At 39.2% G+C, this 20,139-nt stretch overlaps 1 protein-coding gene and 1 long non-coding RNA gene across 4 annotated transcripts in view; one reads left to right on the forward strand and one right to left on the reverse strand.

Moving 5' to 3' along the window:
- DISC1 (DISC1 scaffold protein) overlaps positions 1-16,215 on the reverse strand; it is a 152,817-nt gene extending 136,602 nt beyond the window's left edge. For all 3 annotated transcript variants that reach the window (XM_087967947.1, XM_026669446.2, XM_087967950.1), the window contains exon 1: positions 16,092-16,215. The gene's annotated coding sequence lies outside the window, so the exon portion shown is untranslated. The remainder of the gene's footprint in view (positions 1-16,091) is intronic.
- The window catches only part of LOC148132861 (uncharacterized), a 28,589-nt gene that overhangs the window by 1,083 nt on the left and 7,367 nt on the right, over positions 1-20,139 (forward strand). Inside the window, exon 2 of the long non-coding RNA XR_015750051.1 lies at positions 1,231-1,327. This is a non-coding gene — a long non-coding RNA (uncharacterized LOC148132861). The remainder of the gene's footprint in view (positions 1-1,230; positions 1,328-20,139) is intronic.

Here is a 20,139-nt window from a genome sequence, read left to right on the forward strand (position 1 = left end):
TAAATCTATTTCTACCCAAAGCTTCACGTGCCTCTTTACCATCATTTAGGGCTTTCCCAAACCTTCTGAATGTATGAATCCAAATCTGCCTTATTATGGAATTCCAACATGTGTTGTAAATGCAAGTCTCTCTCCAAGGGTCCACAAAGATTATTTAATCTGGTAAAAATCTTTTTAACAGCCTTAAGCTTTTATCCAATTGGCTTCCAGGTAGTCCCAAATGCCTTCAATTGCAGATATACCCAGGGGTGGCATTCAGCTGGTTTGGGCCTGTTCAGACGAACCGGATGTTAAATTTACATCTGGTTCACCAAACCGGCTAGGCCTGCCCCCCCCCCCCCGCCCCCGTCTCAGGAGTCTGGCCCGTTTTGGATGCAGGTAAGTGCAGGGTCCACATGGAGGCTCTGGGAGAGCAAAAAACGGCCCTTCCGGAAAATCCTGTAGGCCACGCCCACCCAGAAACCAGGCAGAGAACCAGTTGCTGGGATTTTTAAATCCCACTGCTGGACATACCAATTGTAAGCATAAACAACCAACCATCTCTGATTCTCCCATCATGTCAATTCATCCTTCTCAGTCACCCCAGTTAGAGATTCACCAGGCCATTTCATCAACTGCAAGAACTTCTATAGTTCCTATTGTTTAGACAATATTCTTTGTCATGTAACTCAGGTAAGCTGATTCTAAGAAGCAAACAGTGAACATCTGACAAAGCTGAGTCATTTCCACTGTCCTGTTGTTGCTGTGATAGAAAAGGGGAAAATATTGTCATGTATCTAATTTTTTTTTCAAGTATCTTTTTCTCCACTTTGCATAATTCCTCAAATCCGTCTTTCCTGATTTTCAAACATTTGGTGCTACAGAAACATCTCCCGCCGCTTGACTTCATTACGAGATATATTGCTGGATACTACGTATTCTCAAATATAAACCCCAGTCAATGGAGCTAAAATTCCCATTAAGAGAGCTTCAGAGTCAAGTTATGCTATGAAGTCAGCAAATGAATAGATGAATAAGTGCATTCGATAAATTCAAATACAGGCTTGCTATGAGTCAATATACAGATGCTGTTCCAAAGATCGGTGTTACACAAGTTCAGTCTTGTCTTTTAAGATCACACGCATCAAAAAGAAATTAAACCATTGCAACAGTATTTTCCTTCATGTTTGTAAAATATAAGTATTCATCCCTTTATTCTAGCTTGAAAAAATGCTTGTTCCTTTAATTTAGGTTCCCCTGAACCATGTCTTAGTGGCTGCTATAATAGCAATATGCAGATTCAGAAAAATAATACTGGATATATTGGAAGCAGGAGAAACACCAGCTGGTAAGTGGCTTCATGTTATTCACGCTACTGTAACTAGAGAAAAGCTCCTTCTGTAAGTTTCCTATTCCCAGAAGATACCATCTGCTGTAATTAGCTTTAGTGTAAGCAAGCCAATTGAATGTTTGGGTTTTGATTGTAGGCTCATTTTATTGTTCTGACCTCTAAATACTTAACAGAACTCAAGACTTTAGTGAGAAACAGCATCTATACCCAGGAACCGACATAAAACATTGAAATACATTCATCCTCTAATCAATTCTTCCTCAGTTTGCTCCCCTGTTTCCATGGAATTTAAGCACAACATTAAACATTGACATCTTTGGAAACAAGCACAGAGTTGTCAGATGTTCTGTATTGATTGATTCGCCCAATCCTATTGGTTGTGCAACAGCAGGAATGCAGACCACAGTCTGAAGACACATGATGTGACAGATTTGGACTGATTAGTACCTAGATGGAACACTTGGGAAGGCTTATGTTTGAAGTAACTCTTATCTAGAGTCCAATTAAAAAGAATTGGCCATTTTCATTCTTGTGTAGTTTACATTTCTAATGCTAGAATCCTCATGTCCTTCCAAATATATGGAGATAAAAGATTCATAATAGTTTTTAAAAAGGAGTAGCATCAGAAACAAGGGTAATGGATAGAGGGCTCTGCCAGACCCATTTATTACAAGAAAGAAACAGTTTTGTTTACATCTGTGAACAACTGGACATTTGAAATACATTTCCAAATTATACCAGCTTCACATACATTAAGTACATTAACATACATTAAGTGAAGTTTTTCTAAATAATGTTCTAGTTTTCAGAATAAGATGCAAGATTCTGCAACCTGCCTTGGGCCATACTACCCTTTCCAGAGCACCAGATACAATATCTCTTCCTTACCTCCCTAATAATTTATAGGGTATAAGGAATAGGTTGGTGTTTGCTCATCAATAACGTGCACAGATCTCGGTTGCAGTTGTGGATGTTTAGGCTATGAGACTTACACACTCAAAGCTGAAGCCTATTTAGAATTTGTTGTGCACTTTGCTTGGACAATCAAGACGATGGGAACAAGTTCTGACAACAATTCAGCTTTCTGTAGACTTTGCACAGAAGGCCAGATTCATCTTGCCCAAGCAATGTAGGAGGACTGCAAGGATCCTGATTTTCATACACAAGCACCACTCAATTGTGTCTCCCTCATAAATTCGATGACAACACTTCCCAGGAATGGCACAACCTACAGTTTGACTGTACATCATGCCAGCATGTGGAATATGTTAAAACTACTTCATATGCAAAAACAACTAATTGTTGTGACAAATTTAGGCAAACTGTGAAGATTACATACATTTCAACTACAAGAAAAAAATCAGAATGGTTAATGAAATGGTCCTTCCAGTGTGTCAGAGGATTTTTGTGAAATCTGGACCATGAGAAATACTGAGAGAAAATCAGATGCCTCTGAATTAAGCTATGCCTTTGATTATTAAGCTAAGACTATGATAGATTGTGAGAATATCAATAAATCTACGTTGGATCAAATAAAGGCTGACTGATCCCTTGTGGCAGTGATCAACAAGTAGAAACACCCTTTGGGCATATGATGGTTGAAACAGGTAATGGATTAGAAAAATGATTATGCTTGGCAAAGGTAAGACAGTGAATAAGCTTGAGGGACAGGATCAAAAAGATTACTGCAATAGTATGACAAATCAAGATGAAAAGCATTTATCATTTTTTTTCCAGAGTCTACCCAGCTTAATGGTAGCAAACATAGTAAACTGCAGATATTCTTATCGATGGATTAGACTTTTTCATGGGTTATTAAAATATGGTTGGAACACTGATGCTTTAAGATTGCTTGGGGGCAAATAAAAAATTGTATTGGGAATTTCCAATTCCCTATACAGAAACCCGAAATAATTTCCCTGACAAATTAAATGTTATAAAATTCTGGTTAATGAAAGAAGAACCTTGAATGGCTTTTGGCTTTGATTTTACTGGCAGATAGTAATACTCCAACCTTTGCCGTGTCCTGCTTTGACTCCCAAGTCTACCTTGATATAACATAATTTAAGAGTTCATCTTCCTATTTGATTCATAGCTCGTCCAACCCATTGGAGTCTCTTATTTCAGAGAGTTTTGAAAATCAAATTCAAAATCTCTCAAGTATCTCTACACCTGAACAAATTGTATTGACAGAGCTTAAAATGGACTAATAAAGAAAATTCTGCCTGATGGAACATGGTTGCTTGTATGGCTCTCCATTATGATGGGTCATAATGGGTAATCAGCATTATCTCCCTTTATCTGATAAGTGAAAAAACATTCCAAATACCCTACACATATATACAAATGCACACACAATACACATACAAATACACTGTGGTCAAAATCTCTGGTAAAAAATTTAGTAGATGGCTTACCAGTCAGATAATGGGCAGCTTGTTAACACACTGACAATAATCAATTTAAGAAGCAGGCTTCAGTTCAACCATCTGAATTTTTAATTTCACCAGGGAATATATTGCAAATTAAGTATCTGTCATACAGTCCATTTGGAACCACAATTCAGTTTACCAAAATAGAAAGTAATTTTCTCTTAGTAACTCAATATGATTGCACATAATGAGAAAAAGACAAGCACAGCAACAAGCACAAGCACATTCACCAAGGACAATATGTCAAATATTCCTACATTTGGCAGTTCACTTTAATTAAAATCCAAATCCTAAATCATATCCAAAAGTTTGGTTCTCCCAGGGTGTTAACCCTCACCTCCTCCTCCTCCTTTTTATCATAAGAAAATAATTTTAAAATGTTTTGCAGCAAAGAAAACGATTCCAAAATGTCATGAATAAAATTATATGATTATTTATTGGTTGTATTATACCTTCCTGAGAGGTAATTTGGCTTAAAATTAAATCCAAATTTAATTAATACAGAACCAACTTTCCACTTAATGCATGATCCTGAGTTGAACCCTGCCGGTCTACATAAAAAAAATAAGCAATTATAAAATGAAATGACCTTGAGATTAAGCATTATATTAATATAGATGATTTTAATTACTGTGTAAGAATAAGGATTATGAACAACTTGGACAACACATCAACTGTCCTTGAAAAACTAGTTCCTGCGAAAATTTCAAATCCGAGAAAATTTCAAAAATAGCTTGCCAAACAGTTTATCTGTTTCTTGAGAGAGAAAAGATCCTAAAACTCCCCTTGAACTAATTTCTCCAAAAATAACTCTTTTTCTAGGTTTTCTGCTATAGATGTTCAGTATTCATTTTCTCTTCTCCATTACAAAGACAAATTCCCTTCTCTTTATACCCTCAGAAGATACTCAGCAGATAAATTACCGTTCTTACATAACAGCACCTCTGAAAAGGGTATTTCTTCTTCTGTGGTCCTTTGCAAATTGTTCTACTTACTGTATATGAGTTCACTCTTTGTCATAGAGGTGCCTCTGCTACCAAACTTGGTTAACTTTGCCTTGGAATCCTGAAAGGTTTGGAAAAGAGTTGAGAACTTCCCTTCGCCCCATCCCATAATTTCACAATTTTAATCATCTCTGTTCAAGAGGAGCCAACAATTGTATACACAGCACCAGCCTGTTAACTAGTAAAATTTAAGGAGTAAAGCTTTCATCTTACCTATTTAACTTGAAAACTCAAATAATATTGAGACAGCTATTTTTCTCAAGGCAGGATCGCTAAATCTTGGATTTGATCCACTGAGCATTAAAAAAATTTTCTGTCCAGGTCCTGTCTTTGTCTAGAATTACAGGCCTTGGTCCTGCTTGTATTGGTGCCTTATATCAGAGACACCTGTCACAATGGAGCGCAACAAATCCACATCTTCATAATACCTTTTGTAGTTTTGACTGTTGTAGTCTTCTCTCTGGTCTTTTGTCAGCCTTCAAGCTTTGATTTTATATCAAAATAATTTTTATATGTTTCATGATTTGCATGAGATCAAAATGATTCCATACTGCTTTTATCTTTTGCTTTGAATCCAAAATGGAATTTGATTTGTGAGTTGCTTCCTTATCAACTTCCATGAATTTCCCCATGATTTTTCAAAGCTACTTCACATATATCCAAACATTTTTTTGCTTATTAAGTAGTGCAAGTGCATAAAATATTTGTTACAAAACATTTATTTTATTTTGTAGTTACAAAACATTTATTTTTGTTGAGTCTTATGCCTAGAACTTCTAGAATTTCTCCAAGAGACCACATCCTTTTTTTTAAATAAAGTTTTATTTGGGTTTTCACATACACAAAATACAAATAAAACATCTTTTTTGAAAATAGCATGGTCCCGGGTTGAACTTCTTTATACAGACACAAACTCAATTTCATGCTCATTTTTGTCTTCTATTCCATATCTTACACTATTCTACATTTTCTATATAGTTTTTCCCCTCTTTTAATTTTCTCAATTTTATTTTGATTATCTCATCTCAATTCAAATCATTATATTTATACCTTTGTTCTGTTTCAATTTCATATTATCTTTTCTCATTAAACAAATTTTCTCCTGTAGTTACTAATTGGAGTATGACACCTTTATATCTTTTAATTATATCCATTCAACTCTTATTTAAACTTCAACATATACTTTAAGGTTATGGCCTAATATAATACATAATACATAACTTCCAATCGAATTCTGCTTGGTACATTCTTATAATACACACTATATTCTTTTAAAAAAAATTATAAATATATGTAATTATAAACCCTCATTCCATTCCAATTCAGTTCTATCATTAATAATCATTAAAGTCTTAATATCTTTAACATTTCTTTTCAATTAAATATCATACTTCCTTAAAGACACATAATCTCCATAATTATTTTTCCTTATTTCTCTTCATATATGTTTTGTAAATCATTAAATATTCATTTTGTTACATTTATTTATTGACAAACATTCCACTAAGTTGCGATAGTTATTTTATCAAATTTTTTAATCATACATTGTTTCATATTTTCTGGAATTATTTCTATTTCTAATATAACCATACTATCTTATGTACCTTTGCAGAATCCCTTTTTCCATTAGATTTTCACCCATTATCTCTAAATAGGCCCTGTTTCTCTATATTTTGTTTCTGTCCTTTATAACTTCTTTTCCTTTCTTTCTTCCCTCTCTTCTTCTCCCTCCCCTTTTTACCCCCTTGTCTCTCTACTTCTTATTCTCTCTTCTGCATTTCCCTCTTCTGTTGCTTTCTAATTTTATACTTATTTTTCACTCTATTCTTTTTGGGGGGTTGTTTCTCCCAATCTTAAACTTTCCATTCTCTTCCCCCCCCCTTTCCTCCCCCCCCCCCACCTAAGATTACTTGTTCATTAAAGATGGCTTCTTCTTTGTCGCAATCTTCTTGTTCTTCAGGCATTTCTTGTTGTTTCTCATAGTTCTAAATCTCCATTTCTAAAAACTGAAATATGAAGCCAAAAGAACCTCTCCTTTCTTCTGCATCTTCTTCATGCTTTTTAAGTTCCATTTTCAGTTCTTCTAAAAGTGGAGCCATTTTAAACAGTTTCAAACAACCACCCGATTGATTTTAGTCATTCAAATGCAATAACCAAGAATTCACAGATCACCAAGTAATCCAAATAGTTCCAAGCTGTTTCTTCTTATTTCTTTTTACACTTTCTCTTCCTGGGGTTTTACTATTTTGTTGCGATGTTTCAGTTAAGATGTATCTTTTGGAAGTCTTGTTGAGATTTTGCTGTAAGTTCTTTTTACTTCAAGGCAGTCTCCTCCCTTCCAGATCCTGCCCTTTTATTCTTTTTCTCTCCTTTCCTGTTTTCAAAAGCTTTTAATTATCCAGAAATCTTTATTATCCCTTTGACTTTTTATTAATCCCATTATCCCTTTGACTTTTTATTTTCAGCATTAAATGCCTATTAATGTCAAAGTGGATTTTTTTCCAATTTCTTGCTTAAGTCTCTTAGCTGTCAGTATAGGAAGAGGAGAAAAAAACCCAAATCCTTTCCCTTTTCTCTCTTTCACAGCTTAGAAATCTTCTTAGGGAACAATGCTTTGGTTTTTTTTTAATAGTTTCAGTTCTAGGGTACCTTATTTGTTGCTTTTGCTGTTTGACCCGGTCAACCAAAACTTTCTTTTCTTATCTTCCTCCTGCACATTCTTTTCCAGTCGAGTTCTTCTTTGTGGTGGCCATTTCTGACCACCACTGCAACCACCTTCGGGAAAGGGAGTAATGGCCAGCTGGGGAGGAGAGATGCGGCTCTCCTCAACCCTGCAGGCAGTCTCCCCCTTCTTCACCACCTCTACGGGGTGGCTTAGCCCCGAAACCAGCCGGCTTGGGGTGCTCCAGCAGTGAGCACAGATCGAAACCGCACAGAGACGCGGTTTCAGTCTGTCGCCGAAGAAGCTCAAACCCCAAAGGACCACATCCTTATACCCTTATCCCAAACCCACTATTTCCATAGAATTTGATCAAACTCAACATTTTAATATAGCAAAATACTCAATATTTTCCCCATTGTTACCTTCACCTCCATTTCCATCCTCTTTCACTTTTCTCTCCCTAATGTCCTTGTGTAGACTACAAGTGTCTTTACACTTGATATCACAGAAGCACAATTAATATATTATGTATCTGTAATTCAGAGGTGGTATTCAGCAGGTTCTGACCAGTTCTGGACAACCAGTAGCAGAAATTTTGAGTAGTTCGGAGAACCATCAAATACCACCTCTGACTGGCCCTGCCCCCATCTATTCTCTGCCTCCCGAGTCCCAGCTGATCAGATGGGTCATCTTTGGTTGCCCTGCACAGGAGAACAGAGCTGGAAAGCAGGTTAGTGGGGTGGGGAGGGAATGGGATTTTGTAGTAACCTTCCCCCACCACGTCCCCAAGCCACACCACAGAACCAGTAGTAAAAAAAATTGAATCCCACCACTGCTGTAATTCCTGCACTAAGAATATTTCTCAATCAACCCAAAAATGTAAAAGGGCAGCAAATTTTTGGCCATGCTCAATAATCTTTATTACCATCTCAGGCCTGTATCAAAATTATAACAAAAATATAAGAGATTTTACATAAAATCAGTGCAAAATACAATACTATGGAATAATAGCAACCCCTTTATATCTTCACATTGTGTTGTGGTTTGCTGGCAGCAGGTGTGGATGGCTGAGGTCTCGGAGAGCAAGGACTCAGATGATGGGCCTGCGTGTGATGCACGGATGGGGCCAAGACCATCAGGGAGTGGAATGCTGCCTTCAGAAATTGTGGAGGTTGACATTAGTGATGAAGAGGTCCCCGAGGAGCCTGTGCCCAGTGCGTGTGCATGCAGGGCTGCTCGAAGAAAAGAGCAGCTGCAGCAGCATGGGTGACTCAGGAGTAAGGCTGCAAGGTAATGGCCCCTCCCTTAAGAGATAAAAGCCAGCTGAGAAACCGGAGTTCTTTGCAGGAAGCAAAGAAGTTTTTGTACTCAAGCCTTGTGGACATTTGGAGTATCTTGGTTGGTGTTTGGAGACTCTTTGTGTTTGAAATAGTAACTTTAGTAACTTTATCTAGTATTCTTGGCAGCCTTTCCAACCTTGACAAGGCTCGTTCTTATTAGAAACAATTAGTTTGAAATGACCTTTTAACCGTGAAGGAACAGAATTTGTAAAGAATCATTCAAAGGTTTTGCTGTTCCCCCTATTTCGTGTTTGTTTCCTTGGAACAAGGTTTGGGTCAGAACACATTGTTTCTACTCTTCCCTTGAAACATTGTGATGACAGACAGGCTGACTACCAAACAAAAATTTGTGACTCTCTACATCATTTCAGTCTTTATGTGCAAGGATAATCATCTAGAATATCTGATACTTTTCTTTTAAGACCTCAATAATGGCGGTACCAATTTTCCTATAAAAGGGGCAGTACAGAAAGAAATAGGCCAATGCTTCAATCATACATGATCCATTTAAGTTACTTCTTGAGTGGAGTAGAGTGGAGGGAGAACCTCTGAAGGGACGATATTAAAACAGGACAGCGTAAACACTTCCAAAACTTAGGGAGAAATAAGCTGAAATATCACACTATCTGCAGAATGTGTAATCAAATTCTGAGTATAACATTTGAGGCAGCCTATTTCAATATTCCTGCATCGTGATATCAATAAGGCTCTGCTGCAGCATATCCCATGCTTGTTAGCCATTCCTATAAGCCTTGAGAGAGAAAGCCCACTCTGCAGCAAGTTTTGCTCTGCTTTGTTTCCAGGATGTTTCCAAGGGATGCACCAAAGTCAAAAATTCAGTTGTAACCCAAAAGTAACTATCCTTGTTTTAGCCTTGGATTCAATCTTTATTAAATCTACCTATAAATCCAGTGTTGTGGGAGGCTGGAGCTTTCTTATTCTTATTTGAGTATCCTTTAGCCTTGGAGAAAGAATACAACAGAAATCTATGAACATTGTAATGGCCTTTTGGTCTCAGAGGATACATCTCTCATGACATCAAGGAATATGGAGACAATCCAGGAGATTTCGCCATTATATTCCCTGCAGAGCCAAAAGCTTTTTGTTTCAGTTGCAAGCGAGTGTCTCATTTATTGGTTTGTTTGTTTATGTTTAAAAAATGTTTTGATAGTAGCAAGTTTATAGAAAGTAGCAAGTTATAGAATGATCATAGAAAGATATAAATTATTAATTGAGAATATGGGTTCCCTGAGGTTATACTGTAGATTTGGACATCTGGACAAGAAAGACCAGTTAGGATCAGTTCATTACTTATAAGAGGAGTGCCCTTTCAATTGTGGTTCCTAATTTTACCTCTTGTTTCAGTCCCACCTCTTTCACTTGAGTTTCATGACACATAAAGCAACAGCTAATTATTTGTTTTTCCTTACACACAAAAGATAGTAGCAATTGTTTGTGGTTACTTGTTTGCGATTCTCTCTTTTTAGCCTGTTTGTGTGCAGTTACTCAAAAAGTGGAACACAAGAACAGAAGCCTTGTGAAAGCTCATGCTATACCCTCAAGCATTTCGGATCATTTTCCGTGTCTTGTCCCCCTTTATAATGGAAAGATCAATATCAACAAATTCATTTGCCATCGCCTTTTAACAACATCTACCATTGAAAGCCAGCTCAGCAGACTAATTAGTGGGCTTGAATCTAAGTTCTGCTCCATAAGGCCTTTTCCCATGAAATCTCTCAGCTACACAGGTAAGAGGGAAGTGATGCTATTGTTCATTATTCACATTAATTATTCAAGTGTCAACTTTGCCTTCTGCACACAAGTCTGGAAATTTTGTAATAAAGAGAAACCAATATTCATACAAAATGATTTTTTCCCCTAAGCCATGTAAAAGGTTTGTGAATTCTTTCTACTTACCCTTATGATGTCCCATGGTATTGGCTTCAGTTGTTTAAATAGCAGATATTAATGATCTGTTTTCACAGTTTATACAGAGATTAACAAAAGCTGTTCTTTCTATCAGATACTTTAAGACAAGCCTGCATATCATGCCGATCAAAAGCCAGATCACAGATAACCAGTCTTGCTTTATCTAACACCCCTGACTCAGCTACTCTCTTTCTCTCTCTCATCTCCATCAATGAAGTCCTACATAAGTAGCAAAAAAAATCAATATTGATCAAATTTCTCACACAACCCCACAAGGCTGGCTAATACAGGGAAGGATCTGGCAAATCACAGATCATGAAGGCTCATTTCAAAACACAGCAGAACTACCAAGTGGTCCATCTAGGTCCATGATGGCAAACCTATGGCACGTGTGCACAAGTTGCATGCAGAGCCATTTATTCTGGCACGCGAGCCGCAGGCAAACTTACCTCACTGCACATGCGTGTGCCTCACAGCTGTTTTTTTGGCTGGTTTGAGGCCTTTTTCAGCCTCCCAGAGGCTTGGAAAAAGCCTCTGCAAGGCTTTTCAGGACACATTATAGGACCATTTTGTCACTTCCAGTATTACAGGAAGTAACACTTCCGGTATTACAGGAAATGATGAAAGAGGCCTATAATTCGTCCTGAAAAGCCTTGCCTCTGGGAGGCCAAAAAGGCCTCAAACCAAGCCAAAAAATCACCTGTGAAGCGCAGTGCAGGTAAGGGGGTGGCGGGGGGGGAATTGCACGTGCATGCACAGGGGGCATGGGGAGGGGGGCACACATTGCAGTCTGGGTGCTGGCATGCAAGTGTGTGCGGGCTGGTGCATGCGCAATTTTTGGCACAGGAGCCCAAAAAGGTTAGCCACCACTCATGTAGGTTGATAAGATGAACTCTGAAATCAGCACAGATAATTTTACAGCCTTCGTCTGGAGAGAATATTCACATTTTGCCTGGGTTATTTTATCATAAATGGCCTTCCAGAAGCTAAACCAAAATCCTCAGTAAAGCATTTTCTTTTTATAATGCATTTAATTTTTCACATGTAGGTTTTTAATCTGCTTTTGAATATCTTACATATTTTAGTATAGTTGTAATATGCTGCTCTTTCTAGATTTCTGTTTTTTTATTTTAAATTCTAAGAATAGTTCAAAGTGTTCTGTTTTTTTGCTGTTGGCTGCTGAAGGTCTGGAATACATGTTTAATATACAAATGGAAAAAGAAGGTTTTTTAAATAGAATAAAAACATAATAATCATAGATTCTCCTATTGGTAAGAAACATATATATTTTTTTCAGCTTCGTGTAAATACCTCATATGAAAAAGGTATGTTGCTTAAAAAGAACACCTAGCACTGAAAGTTTAAAAAATGGTTCTGTTACTTCTTCCCAACCATAAAGAATTCCTGCTTGTAAGATGACATATAGAAGTGAGAAAATACAGGTCCCACAGAAAATGATGTCGATCACCACCTCCAACCTGCACATTTAATGTACAATAAAAGCCTGTTCTAGAACACTCTATTTTCTCAGTTTCAGTCTTATACAAACTTATTTGGGAACAAATATTTACTAAATATGATAGAATTAACTTCTACCTTAGAATGAAGTAGATCAGACTGTTAATTGCTCATTGGAATATGACTATTCAACCAAGTGATATTTTGTTGTGAAACTATCCAAACAAACTAAATTATTAATCAGATAAGATGATGGAGATTTCATAAAGTATCTGTCTGACTTAGAGACTTTTTGGCACATTTTCCACTGACGATACAAAGGACCCTATTGACAGAGACTTTTTAATTCCAGAGGAACAGTGTAGGCATTATCATCAAAATGAAAGCCTTTTGACTCTTGAGGGAACTATGAATGAAACTGAAAGAACAGCACAGAAAAGAAGCTTAAAATGAGCTGTACAGACTCCACTCTTTGAAGAATTCTTCACTCCATAAGCATAGTTCGCATGACTACCCAAACAGGAAGATATAAAAACTCAAATGTTTCAGGACATTTTCAAAAGATATTGGCTACAATTTGTGATAGCTGTGTCAAAGGGGTTCTTTTTAATAAAAATATAATTATGTTTTCCAAATTAGCATCACATATGGTTATTTCTGCTTCCTGCACTGAGATATACTAAATAAATGTTCAGGATCCATAAAAGAAGAAATTTTAATCTAAGGATTAAAACTGCAGAATTGAGTGTAAATCTAAGGTTAGAATGCCCTCTGTTGGATTGAGACAATACTACCAACAGAAATAATCTGTAGTCCTCAATCTAATTTTGTAGGGTGTTTGGCCCAGTTTTATCCAATGGAGGAAGCCCACTGAGTCAAAATAGACTGTAGGTAGAAAAGAGGGAAAAAAATATCTTCCTTGCTAGCTTAAGGCAAGGGATGTATGTCTTCTACGAGGAAATAATTCATATCTAATGTTTGGGATTTGTATCCATCATATCGAAATTCTAGAATGTTTACAAGGTTTGTCGCTAACTGAAAAGTAAGATAGCCACTCAGTCAATAAAGCTGTATTTCAACACTGAAACTATTGTACCTTTTTTTTTTTTTTTTTGAGACAGAGGGAGAGATAAGAAGAAAAAACAACCTATTCTCATGATTTTTGCTGATCAACAGACAGTACTGTAGATGGAGACAATCATCTACAAAAGATCAGAAAGAGTTCCTAGTTTATCCACAATGGGTCAAGGGCCTGTCCTCCATTATTCCACAGTACAGAAACATACGACAATGATGGATTTAAATCAGAGGTGGTGTTCAGCAGGTTTTGACCAGTTCTGGAGAACCGGTAGTGGAAATTTTGAGTAGTTCAGAGAACCACCTCTGACTAGCCCCATCCCATCTATTCTCTGCCTCCTGAGTCCCAGCTGATCGGCTGGGTCTTCTTCTGTTGTCCTGCACAGGAGAACGGAGCTGGAAAGCAGGCTAGTGTGGTGGGGAGGGAATGGGGATTTTACAATATCCTTCCCCTGCCACGCCCACCAAGCCACACCATGCCCACAAAGCCACGCCCACAGAACCGGTAATAAAAATGTTTGAATCCCAACACTGATTTAAGTTAAAGAAAGGCAGATTCTTATTGAATGTTGGAAAAAAGAACTTTGTGGCAGTAAAAGTAGATTGATTATTCAGAAAGGTTGTGGGTCTCTTTCACTGAAACACGTTCAAATGGAAATAGGGAACCAAATTTTATGGCTTACAATGGGCCCTTCCAATTTTTATTCTATGGTCTGAGTCTAAAATTAAAAAAAAAGAATATATCTATCAGGAACAGAAAAACCAGCACTATTTTACAGCAACCCCTTTCAGAAAATTCTATTCAAAACTGATGAAAAATCCTATTCTATTTTTTGTGATAAACATACTGCTTTGTAGCAGGATCCAATCTGTGTCAATCACCAGGACCAGAGGTTTAGTTTTCCGAGCTTTTGGACTCATGCTCACATGTGAGAGAAGTTCCCTGAAATTTTGGACTCCAGCATGAAACCAAAAGCTCAGAAGACTAAACCTCTGGTTCCGATGACTGCAACATTATCCTGGGACACATATATTTGCCTTCATTTGTGATACTGCTTTGTAATTTCATTTTTATCCCTTACAACTACTAGACAATAGGAAAAAAACAATCTCATCAAGGCAATCAATTAGCACATATTTAGCATCTAAAACAAATACAAGAACTCCTTATTTTAAAAAAGCAAAGGACAATATAAATCCATTCTTGATTACCTCACCAAGGAATTTAACATGATCAGTAGAGCTGGCCTCTGCAAGATCAAGGTCCTAGTCAACTGCATTGTGTACTTTCACATTCAGGTCAAATGTCTTTCCAAGTAAAGGATAGATTCAAACTGTATTATACCATTTAAACAGTTTTTAATGGGCATATTTTTGTTCGAAGGCCAGAATTTGTCCCTGTGTTCCAGATAAATATTATTGACATGACAGAAGAGATATAATTATATGCCAGATCCTAAAAGTACATAGGCTACATCTGAAATGGTATCTGTATATTTTCCTCAAGGCCAGCTGACTTATTTAGCTTGACCCAAGATGAAAGTTGATTAATAAGATCCATGACTCATATCTTGCATTTTCTTTTTCCTTAAACAAATAGTTTCATGACTGTTATGAAGACAACGGAAGTGGATAGATAGGGGAAAGGATTTTAGTTCCTTCTAGTGTGCTACTTCCCCCATTTAAATCACAGCTCTCTCCAAGTTTTACAGTCAGCTTTAGAGAAGAAAAGATACAGATAGCAAAAATACTTTGCGGCATATCTAAATTCTTGATTCCCCTCTGAATGGTAGCAAAGCTAATTGTCTGTCTTACAATTCTTATTATGTCCTTAGCCAATTGTTTTTATTCTTATTGCCAATTTAAGTCAGAAAAAGATCGAAAGGTTCAGTTATTAGAATGAACAAATTCGTCCAAGCCAGTTTTTCATGCATCTTGATTTTTTTTGAGTTGGCTGCACTGAATTCAGAAAGGCATAAATGCATAAATTAATTCTGATCTGGGGGTGGGGGGGGAATAATATGATCCCTGAACCATATAAGAGGAAGAGGGGAGAAGAAAGAGGAGGAAGAGGATGTTAAAGAAAGGTTCTCGCTCTTTAAGCTTTCAACTACCTGGCATGAAAGCGGCTCTCCTTATGGTTCACATGCATTCCCTGGTACCAATTACTCATGATCATTTTCTCATAAAAGGGAACGGGGGAGGCATAGGAATCGCTACAACGGACTTATTCCTGGATGAATAGGTGCAGAATACAATGATTGTTTTGTTGGGATGTACAAAACATTTCCTTTCCTAAGGTCGTCCCTTGATCTCTGCCAGGATCCTATAAAATACTCTTTTAAAATCTTGTAAATGCTGCAATCCAACAGGTGGAACACTTCCAGCGGCAACCTCTGGGTCTTGGCTGCCTGAAGCCACAGTAACTGTTAAGAGACCCGCAAGAAAAGAAGTCAGCCTTGTCTATGTTGCCTCCAACATCCTGTCTGTCTCCTGTGGTTCGCAGCAGACAAGGTTGTAGTTGGTGTGAGGCGGAGGAGTTCTCGGAGGAGAACGACGGAAAGTTTTCCGAGGCAAAGCAAAGTTCTCCAAGGTTTTCCTCTAGCCTCCGTTAACTACGAAGACAGGGATTTCGCTTGCAGCTGTTCACACAGCCCCACCAGGAGAAACAGAGGCGGCGCTGCGCCCACGGGAGGCGTTAGCAGAGGGTCCGGGAAGGCAGCGGGGTCGCCGGGCCAGGAGGCGATTTTGTTTCCCACGCACTCCTGGGCGTGGCTCAGGGGAAGGGGAAGCGAGGCAAGGGCGCGACCGCTGCCAACCTGGTTCCCCTCTCAGCCCAGGAAAATCCCACGACCTCACCTGGGTTGAATCAGCCCCCGTCCTGCCCGAGCTGGGACGCCCTGGAAGTTCTTTCCGGCTCCGCAGATGTTGTGCAGCTGGCGCGCTCCCGCCATCCCAGGCTCGGCCGCCGCCTCTTCCCCGCCCCTGGACAACCACTCGCATCCGCCGGAGCCGACGGGAAGGCCCAGGGCGGCAGCCAAAGGCTGGGTGGAGGCCGCGCTATCCCAATCTGTCTCCGCCGAGGCTGGAGAGGAAGAGCGCTTTCTGCTCGCAGCCGCTCCCCGAGCTTTCTCTCCCGGGTGTTTCTGGGGTTTTAAGTAACTGCGCGGTTAGTAAGGCGACTTGCTCCTGTTGAGTTTCTGGCTGCCCTGGGACTGGGGATTCGTTCTGGGGCTCAGCATCAGAGATTACTATTTGGTACATCATCACATCACACGTAGCAATTCCTCGTAGATTTAAATCAAGGTTCTGGAACCTGTTTTCTAAGGCCTGGATTAAGACTCTGAGCATGTAAAGAAAAGGATTACTTTTCATTATATGACCGGAGTATGTGCTTTCTTCACCATCGTGTTATTCAATTGAAACTACTATTCTGAGAAAGAGGGGTGGGTGGGTTTGTTTTTTGTTTTTCTTACAATGTACAACTAAAAGGTTCTTCATATCTGCCCTAGACTCTGTCGGCATCTCCTCAAAGGAAGTACACCTCATAGACTGGAAATCCCTGACCTAAATATTTCTGAGAAAAGCAGTAATGGGCATGACTGTGAAGTTTGTAACAGGATTTCGAGGAGGGTACTAGATACTCTATAGCAGGACTAGTCAACCTTTTTATACCTACTGCCCACTTTTGTATCTCTGTTAGTAGTAAAATTTTCTCTAACCGCCCACCGGTTCCACAGTAATGGTGATTTATAAAGTAGGGGACAAAACCCCTACCGCCCACCATGAAAGCGGGAACGCCTACTAGTGGGTGGTGGGGACCAGGTTGACTACCACTGTTCTATAGGAAGTGTTCAGCCTTTATTTTAGTGATACAAAATATTCTAAAACGCTCCACAAACATTCTGTCACTAGTTCTGTAAGACTGCCGTTTCATGAACATAGTTACACATCCTCTATTTCTATTAAGTTTTCATTTCTGGGGACTTTTCAGGTCTAGAGTCTTGCATTTAGAATTATTATTGTATCCATATTGCAAATATAAGGACTTGTTGAGGCAGCTGCGGGGACAAAAAAATATTGAAGATAAAAGGATTAAAACTAACGCTACTCTAAAAATCTGTAATCTATATTGAAATCTTGATTGATGGTTGATTTCCAGCTTGCAGTTGGAAATCAACAGCCCAAAGGGCAGCTACTTGGTGCTCCCATGATGCACAGCCATAAAGGAAGTGACAATAGGTTGCTGACACGCACACTTGTAGTTAGCATGGCATGCAGAAACATCGTCTCAAGCCAATGTGAGACAGTGCCTTGGATCCTAAAGCCCTCTTGGTGGGAGCTTCTTCTCAGTTCAGTTCCATTATCAGGATACATGTTCTCTGGTGTCTGTTTCTTGACTGCAGCCCTTGAATTGGAGCAGGGATGTCAAACTTGATTCCATTGACAGACTCATCAGGGTTGTGTTTGACCTCAGGGGGCTGGGGTGAGCGTGGGAAGCTCGGCTTCACTTGTGTCAAGGATGCCTGTGGTGGCCCGAGCACTTTATCAGCAAAAATGAGTTCCCAAGCTCCATTTTCAGTTGCAACGGCCTCCTCTAACCCTCTGCCAGTGAAAACGGAGCTCCGTTTTTGCTGGCAGAGGCACTGTGGGTCGGTCCTTTGCTATTTCCAGGGAAGCCCTGCGGGCCAGATCTAAACACCCTGTGGGCCTTGAGTTTGACACCCATGAATAAGAGCAGTGGTCGCCAACCAGTGGGTCGGGGACCACTGGTGGTCCACAAGAAAATTTTGGTGGTTTACAGAGAAATGTCACCCCCAAAGCACCCCCCAAAGCAATTAATCCAGACTGCATGGGAACACAAGGCTGTGCCACCCACATGGCCCGCAGGAACACAAGGCTTGCATCGCTTGCATTGCAAACAACACAAGATAGTGAGGGGAGGGGGGAACTTGAGTCTTTGGGACCCTGCAAGGCATCCTGCTCCAAGAGGCTGTGCTGATCCAACAAGTCTCACAAAGACTCATTTCTGGCGAAGTTTGGGGGAGAGAAAGAAAGACTTCTGCTGCTTTCCTTGCATGAAGCCAAAAGTCTCTCTTTCTCCCCCTGAGAATGGAGCTGGTATCCTCCGATCCCAAATAAAGAATGATCGATCGGTAGGAAAATGGGGTAGAGAATTTTCCTGCAGACCTTTTTGGGGATTTTCCCAGGGTCTCTGGTCTGTGGGATTTAAAATTATGAGTTTGGTGGTTCCTGAGGTCCAAAAGCTTGGAGACCCCCTGAATTAGAGGATATTTTGAATCAAAGTTGGTATGCAGAAAGCATCAAAAGGGGAAGAAATTAGAAGGAGAGAGGAATCAATGGAGCTGAACAGAAGAAAGGTTCCTTAGGATCACATATTACAGAAGTTCCACCAATTAAAAAGCTTAGGCAAGTAATACCGGTTTTAGTAACTCAAACCTATATAGTCAATCACTCCTCTGGTGATTCTACTTCCAGATGGCTGGTTTCCTGTTGCAGGAAGCCCTGGATTTAGAGTGGAATTGCTGAGACGGGCAAGGCTCTTTCTCATCCTCCTCAAAATACGGCTGAAGCTTGCTGACTTCCCGTTGCCATTAGCAGCCGGAAACCGCCAGTCTGTTCTCCACTGATCAGATGCTCAAGTTGATCAACAGCCTGCTGAGGAATAGATCTCTAGATGTCCATTGCAAATGCTAGCTAGAAACCAGCCAGTCCCTCAATTCTGCAGACCACAGCAGAGGCTGGATGTATTTTATTCTATGGTGGCCTATAACTGGTTTCTTATCAGGACATAGTTTTCTAATGATGTAATGGTACCATAGAAGACTTTGGGTAAGATTGCTGTAACGATCTCACTCGCTTTATATATCAATAGTGTTCATTTGCAATTATTAATTGCTAACAATAGATTGCCTGCAGGAGGAAAGCAAAATGAAGAATGAAAAAGAGGGGGTTGAATTTCAAGCTGCCATGCGAGCTAAGCTCACACATTATACAAAGCCATGATTTGTTAAGCACATTGTCATTGTCTGGGGTCACACAGGCTTCAGATTCCATTGTGGCTTAGTACAAAATCATAGGCTGTACTCTCTAATTGCAGATTTTTTTTCTCTCCCCTTCTCCCCCCGTTATGTAGCATTTAGCATGCTGATAAAGTATTAGCCATATTGTATATGATGCTTCAGTGCATCAATCTTAGATCAGAAGGGGCTTAGACCTGGTCAAAGATATTGTACCAAACCCCCTCCCCCCAATAAGTCTGCTCTAGGGGTACAGATAGCACATTAATAGTGGGGGCCAAAATAAGTTGTAGCAGCTGAAGCAACCAAGCCTGTTCAAGATTGTAAATCTCTTTGAACTTCTGGTGCTTCCAGAAATAGTCCCTTTTTCCTCCCTGGATATACTACATCAAAATACTCATATATCTCACACATCAAAATACTGGTGTATCAGAAAGCTTTGAAATATGCAATCTATTTGGGCATATTTGACTGGAATTTGTAGCTTTAATAGCTTATGGATAATTTCTATGGTATGGAAATGTGATGAATAAATAAATACATTTTTGTAGATCTGTAGGCAGAACTTTATAGTTGCATTGCATAAAAGAGAGTGGAGTGGTATCTTGAAGGAACTCGCCTTGGCAATTTGTCTTCAGCATTAAATTATTTACCATAAATAAGGTAATGGCATTGTCCCCATTTAGCAACTATAATTGTGATTAGCAGTTCAGTCATTAAGCAAGATGGTCAATAAATGGAACCACGACTGTGCTTTTGATCTTACTTCTGTTTGCTTTACAGATCTATAAGGGTCATAAATGCGAGGATTGGTCGCAAAGTGACCACTTCATTGCAGCATTGTAACTGCAAACTGTTGGTAAATG

Source organism: Notechis scutatus, chromosome 1 (genome assembly GCF_049901735.1).
Source record: "Notechis scutatus isolate UNSWTSFEM ecotype Mainland chromosome 1, rNotScu1.2, whole genome shotgun sequence".
NCBI classification, from domain to species: Eukaryota; Metazoa; Chordata; class Lepidosauria; order Squamata; family Elapidae; genus Notechis; species Notechis scutatus.